The following is a 6,941-nucleotide window of genomic DNA, read 5'->3' on the forward strand; positions in this document are numbered from 1 at the left end:
CTTGGGCTCAGTCAATCCTCCCATTTCAACCTCCCGAGTAGCTGGAACTACAGACATGCGCCACCGTGCCTGGCTAATTTTTGTATATTATTTTGGGTAGAGAAGGGGTTTCATGATGTTGCCTAGGCTGGTCTTGAACTCCTGGGCTAAAGTGATCCTCCAGCCTCCCAAAGTGCTGGGATTACAGGCATGAGCCCCCGTGCCCCGCCTTTGCTAATTTTTATTGTGTTGTTTGAATTCGTATTATTGAATTGTAGGAGTTCCTTATATTATGAACCCAAGTCCCTTCGTCACATGGGTGTATGGGTCTGTACCCCCTCCTCCCGCCACACACAGAATATTTCTCTCCACTGTGGCTTGCCTTTCATTTGAAGAGTGAAGAGTTGAAGGTTTTTATTGTTACGAAGTCCGGCTGATCATTTTATCTTCTGCAGCTGATGCTTTTTGTGTCTTATCCAAGAAAGCTCCATCTACCCCGGTGCTGGGGGCTCTCCTGCGTGCCCCTCCAGTGGGTTTATGCTTTCAGCCTTCGTGTCTACAGCCCTGTCCACTTTGAGTTGATTTTTGCCTCTGGTTCGGGATAGCAGTTGAGGTTCATTTTTATTTTTATTTTTTTCTGTGGATAACCAGTTGTTCCAGCGCCATTTACTGAATGACTCTGCTTTGCCCATTGAATTAATATGACACATTTGTGAGAAATCAAGCAACCATCAACTCGAGAGTCTGCCTCTGGGCTCTGCTCTGTTCTGCTGATCTGTTGTTCTGTGGCACAGCACATGTCTTTTTTTTTTTTTTTTTTTTTTCACCCAGGCTGGAGTACAGTGGCACGATCTCGGCTCCCTGCAAGCTCCGCCTTCCGGGTTCACACCATTCTCCTGCCTCAGTCTGCCGAGTAGCTGGGACTACAGGTGCCCACCACCACGCCCGGCTAATGTTTTGTAATTTTAGTAGAGACGGGGTTTCACCGTGTTAGCCAGGATGGTCTGGATCTCCTGACCTTGTGATCTGCCCGCCTCAGCCTGGGATTACAGGCGTGAGCCACTGCACCTGGCCAGCACAGCACATGTCTTGATTATTCTTATCCTCATAGCTTAAATCTTGATGAAACCAAGTAGTAGAAATCATCTAATTTTGTTCTTTCTCTAAATTATTTCTGCTTTTTTAGGTCTTTTACATTTCCATATACATTTTAGAATCAGCTTGTCAATATCTGCACCTTGTATTGATTCTAACGACTTGTGTAGGACTGTTATTATTTCTTCCTTGAATGTTTGAGTCCCTAAATGCTTCTTTCAATCACAGAAGGCTTTGGGGCTAGAGTTTCTTAGTCAGAAGGTTTTGAATCCCAAATTCAGTTTCTTTAGCAGGTTGAGAGCCATTCAGATCTGGGATTTCATTTTTGAGTGAGTTTGGAAGTTCGTGTCTGTCATGGCACATGCTCCTGTCCACTGGGTTGTCAGGTCTATTGGTGTAAAGTTCACAATATTCTCTCTCTTTTTTTTTTTTTTTTTTTGAGATGGAGTCTTGCTTGCTCTGTTGCGCAAGCTAGAGTGCAGTGGGGCGCTCTCGGCTCACTGCAAATTCCACTCCCAGGTTCAAGTTCAAGCTCTCTGCTTGAACTCCCAGGTTCAAGCGATTTTCCTGCCTCAGCCTCCGGAGTAGCTGGTAGTACAGGTGGCTGCCACCACACCCAGCTAATTTTTGTATTCTCAGTAGAGACAGGGTTTCACCATATTGTACAGGCTGGTCACGACCTCCTGACCTCAGAAGATCTGCCCACCTCAGCCTCCCAAAGTGTTAGGATTACAGGCATGAGCCACCATGCCTGGTCCACAGTATTCCTTTGTTACCTTTCTGTTGTGTAGAATCTGTGCCAATGTCTTCCATCTCATTTCTGATATTAAAGATCTGTATTTACTCTCTTTTATCTTTTTGATTGGAAGTTTACCAATTTATTTTAATTTTCCAAGATCCACCCTTGAGTTCCATGGATTTGCTTTATTGCTTATTCATTTTCTATGTAACTGAGTTCCTCTCTTTATTATCACCCTTTTCTACTTCGAGTTGAATTTTCTCTTCTCTAGCTGTTTAAAAGATCAAATCATTGATTTTATATCTTGTTTCTGATATAAACACTTAAAACTCTGATTTCTCTAGAAGCATGACTTTAGTTACATCCTGTATATTTTGGTGTGTTGCGTTTTTATTTTCATTTAGTTCAAAATGTTTTCTATTTTTAGGCCGGGCGTGGTGGCTCATCCTGTAATCCTAGCACTTTGGGAGGCTGAGGCAGGTGCATCACCTGAGGTCAGGAGTTTGAGACCAGCCTGGCCAACATGGTCAAACCCTGTGTCTACTAAAAATACAGAAGTTAGCCGGCTGTGGTGGCATGCACCTGTCATCCCAGCTACTTGGGAGGCTGAGGCAGGAGAATCGCTTGAACCTGCGAAGCAGAGGTTGCAGTGAGCCGAGATCGCACCACTGCACTCCAGCGTGGGCGACAGAGCAAGGCTCCGTCTCAAAAAAAAAAAGCAAAATGTTTTCTGTTTTTCTTGTAATTTCTTTCTTTACCTGTGGATCACTTAGAAATGTGTTTCATTTCTAATTATTTAATACTTAGCCATTTTTAGGTGTCTTTTAGTTGTTCGTTTTTAATTTACAGCTGACGGCTTGGGTTTGCTCCATGTGCCCTGAGAAGAGTGCACATTCTGCTGTGGTCGGGGGAGGTCTCCAGACATCCAAGCGAGCTGGCGATGCTGTTGTTGGAGCCGTCTACATCCCACTGACCTTCTGTCTTCTTTCTCCGTTCATTGCTGAGGGAGGAGTGTCGAGGTGGTGGACGAAGCTCGTGCCTTCATCTGCGTCTTCATTGCTCTCAGTTCCGGCTGCATATTTTGAAGCTTTTCATCAGGTGCGTGCGTATTTAGGGCTGTGTGTCTCCTTAACGGGCTGACCCTTTTGTCACTGATGAACTGTCTCAACGTGTCTTCATCCGTCTTCCTTGCCCTGGAGTCCACGGTGCCTGCGATGTTCGCGGCCATGCCAGCTGCCCCGGGCCCAGGGTTTGCATGCTGTATCTTTGACCATTTCTATATTTGCAGTCTGTCTTTGTCTTTCAGGTGTGATTCTTGCAGACAGCGTACATTTGAGTCTTTGATTTTTAGCCAGTCCAACCATCTCTGCTTTTCGTTGGTGAGTTTAGCCCATTTAACTTTCTTTTTTTAACTTTTTTATTTCCATGGGTTTTGGGGGGAACAGGTGGTATTTGGTTACACGAGGAAGCTCTTTAGTGGTGATTTGTGAGATTTTGGTGCACCCATCACCCGAGCAGTGTACACTGAACCCGATCTGTACTCTTTTATCCCTCAACCCCTTCCCACCCTTTTGCCCTGAGTCCCCAAAGTCCATTGTGTCGTTCTTATGCCTTTGCATCTGCATAGCTTAGCTCCCACTTATAAGTGAGAACATATGATGTTTGGTTTTCCATTCCTGAGAATGGATTTCACTTAGAATAATAGTTTCCAATCCCATCCAGGTTGCTGCGAATGCCATTACTTCATTACTCCTTATGGTTGAGTAGTATTCCATTGTACATATATACCACAGTTTCTCTATCCACACGTAGGTTGCTGAAGCCCATTTAGCATTGAGTGTAAGGAATGACGTGCCTGCATTCCTGCCTTCTTGCTCGGTGTCCAGCTGGTTTGTCTCGTCTCGTCTTTGTTCCTGAGAATGTCCTCTCTTCATGTCGTCTCCTGGGTTGACTGTGCTTTAATTACATATTGTATCTCCATGTGGGAAGGGGATGGGGGGTACACACGCCTCTGTCCACGTCTTCGTGGTCAGACAGTAGATGCCAGGCCACAGCAAGCATTCGGGAGGCTGTGGGCTTGCCTGAAGCCATCACTCTTACTGTGTTTGGTGGAATGGTGTTCTTATAACATTTATTTTTATGATAACAATGACAAAACACATTTGAAAACCACTAACAAATGCAACAGCCACAATTGGTAGATGTGGCAATGACAGCTTCTCTAGGACGGGGTGGATTTGTGTGCCTACAAGTCCCAAGCCCACACAGAGGCCGGCCAGTTCCGTCTGTAGGACTTGCCTTGCTCACACGTGACATCTGGCACCTGGCGGCTCCTCCCTGCAAAGCCCTGTAGCCTCACTGAGCTGTACAACTGCTCCAAGCCCTTCTCTTCCGCCTGCCAGGAGGGTGCCAGCCATGCCTGCCCCCGGGTGTCTGAGGACACAGCAAGGGCAGGCCTGGGGCGAGCCTGGTGGGGGGACCCAGGCAAACGTGAGCCATGGTCAGTCACAGTTGGGAAGCTTGTCCTGGGATGTGTGCAACCTGGTTATGCCAATGTGTACATCAACTCTTGCCAGGGAAAGGTGAAGCTCGGGGCCCAGAGGCCTGGGCTGAATTTCAGCTGGGTCCTGGTCCTGGACGTGCCTGCTGTCCATCTTAGCAGACCCCAAAGAGCAAGTGGGAGAAGGAAACAGGCTTGCCAGCAGGGCCAGCTCTCCAGAGGGCATAGGGCAGCCTTCCTCATGTGGGCAACGGTCGGCCTACTGGTGTAGAGCCTTCTAATGCCACAGTAGGGCCAGCCAGGTCCTTGAGCCAGGTCCTCGGGCCAGCCCCAGGGCCAGCCCAAGGCCTTTTCTGGCACTCAGCTGGATCAAAGTCTTGGCTTTCAAAGGGGACTCCCTGGGCAGAGGTTGCAGTTTCCAGTATCAGTGGTGACAGGGTCGGGCCTGGCTGGAAGGGCCTGGAGCCCTGCTGGCCACCACCCTGCGAGCCCGCCTGACACCTGGGGAACCTGGGGGCTCTGCCCACCCTTTCCCGTGCCCAGGGTTGCAGGCAGGCCGTGCCATGGCATTCTGGGCAGGTGCATTGAAGACGTTTAATGGGCGAGTTCCCTCTTGGCATGGGGTATAATTAATTTTCCTGAAATAGGCATGACAGCCCAGCAGTCTGCGTGTCTGAGTCAGGCAGTGATTATTGCCTCTCACCGGCATGATGCACCATCGACCACTCAGAATTCAGAGCACCACGGCTCCCCGGGCCCTGCTGGTGTGGCGCAGGGGGTTCAGGACTGGCCAGGGCTTGGGAGATGCTACCCCACTCAGAACCACCCTGCCTGGAAGCTTGGGATCCAAGAGGTACTGTGGCTCCTAGGTGTAGGGTTGGCACCAAGGGTGGCGGGAAGGTTACAGCAGTGGGTGAGGGAGGGGGAGGTCCAGCAGAGCTTGCAGGGGATGTCTGGAGCTGCCCTTGGTGAGTGGAGCGCACAGCTGGATCCTGTGGGGGACGGGGGCATACCCCAGCACACACCCTGGCAATGCCCCCAGTCAGGAGAAAGAGCCTGGCTCCAGTGATGTGGGCTGGCCACGGTCGGGAGCAGTGGTCCAAGCAGGGTGAAGCTTGCTTTCATGTGTCCTGGGCCACAGTGCTGTGGGGTCACCCCCTTGCTCCCACACCGGGCAGTTTCTGGGAGCAGGAGCTGGAAGTGCAGGGCAGGCTCAGCCCAGTGGGCAGTGACGGCCGCCTGGCCCTCCCATCACAGAGCCTGTGGCGGCTCTGGGCACCCCTCCCACCTGGGGCTGAGCTGTTTCCCACCCCAGGCCTTGCTGACCATCCAGGTCCAGGGTCTCCCAGGGACGGGCTCTGTATGTGGGATCCATATGTGTCCCAGGGCCCCTGCTGTGGCCAGGCTGTCATCCCTAGGGGCTTCTGGTCTTATTTCTACCCCACAGCAGGTGCCCTCACACCCTCCCCTCTGCTTCCTGGACCCAGCCACCAGCTTCTCCCTGCTCTCCTGATTGCACATGCTCAGAGGCCTGTCCCAGAGGCTGTGGCCACCGTGGTTTATGTCCTGAACGCTGCTGTGCCCAGGCCCCTGGGGATGTGTACCCTGAGGTTGTCATCACAGCCTCCCTGGGGCCAGGAAACTGAGGCACATGTGGCTGGGGGACCAGAGGTGGGCAGGAGCCCCTAGCAGCATTCCCGTGACAGGGCTGAATTGTCCCTGCCTGGCACCCAGATGGGGCAGTTGGTGTAAGCAGGGGTGCATGTCTGCCCATCCAGGGCAGGTGTTGGCCCTGAGGGTGCAGTCGTCTGCAGCTGCAGGACCCCAGTCCCTTCAGATGGGAGATGGTTGGACTCCGGGACATTCTCCGGACGCAGGGCTGGGGGTGTGGGCCTCTGGATGCAGAGGCCGGCTAGGCTGCCCTCTCCCACCTCCTATTCCTGGGGCTCATCTTCCTGTGTCAAAGGGTGAGGCCTCATGTGTGGGTAAGGCAGGGAGCAAAGCAGAGATTTTGTCCTCACAGGGGTGCAGATGGGGAAACTGAGGTCTCAGGTTAGCTGGGAAGTACATAAGGGTGTCGCCCTGTGGCTGAGCAGAGTGGCCAGCCCCATCCTCCTCTTTCCCTCGCTGGGCACGGGCAAGCTCTCCCGCTCCTCCTTCCCTCGCTGGGCACGGGCAAGCTCTCCTGGCAACGTCACCAAGGCCTCTCAGTCAGCCCACTTCACAGAGGGAGAGCTGAAGTTTAAAGCCTTCAGTCCAGATCACAGAGACGGTAAATGTCCAGATCACAGAGATGGTAAATGCCAAGCAGGTCAGACCCTGGTCCTGCAGCCGGACCTCTGAGTCCCCCGGGCAGTGACGGACCTCTAGGGCATTCCTGGGTTTTGTTGCCTGTGCTGCCCCCCAGGGCCCCTCCCTACCACCGGAGATGCTGCCTGAGATCGGGGCTCAGTGGGTGGCCAGGCCCCTCTCCCACCCCACCCCCGCAGGAGGAAGGCCTCGGCCGACCTCCACTTTCACTTTCTTTTTAAGAAGGAGGTGTTACGGGTTGAATTGTGCCCCCAAAATGGCCTCTCCAGGTCCCAGCCCCTGGCACCTGATCTCATCTGAAAATAGAGTCTCTGTAGA

Source organism: Macaca thibetana, chromosome 3 (genome assembly GCF_024542745.1).
Source record: "Macaca thibetana thibetana isolate TM-01 chromosome 3, ASM2454274v1, whole genome shotgun sequence".
NCBI lineage: Eukaryota > Metazoa > Chordata > Mammalia > Primates > Cercopithecidae > Macaca > Macaca thibetana.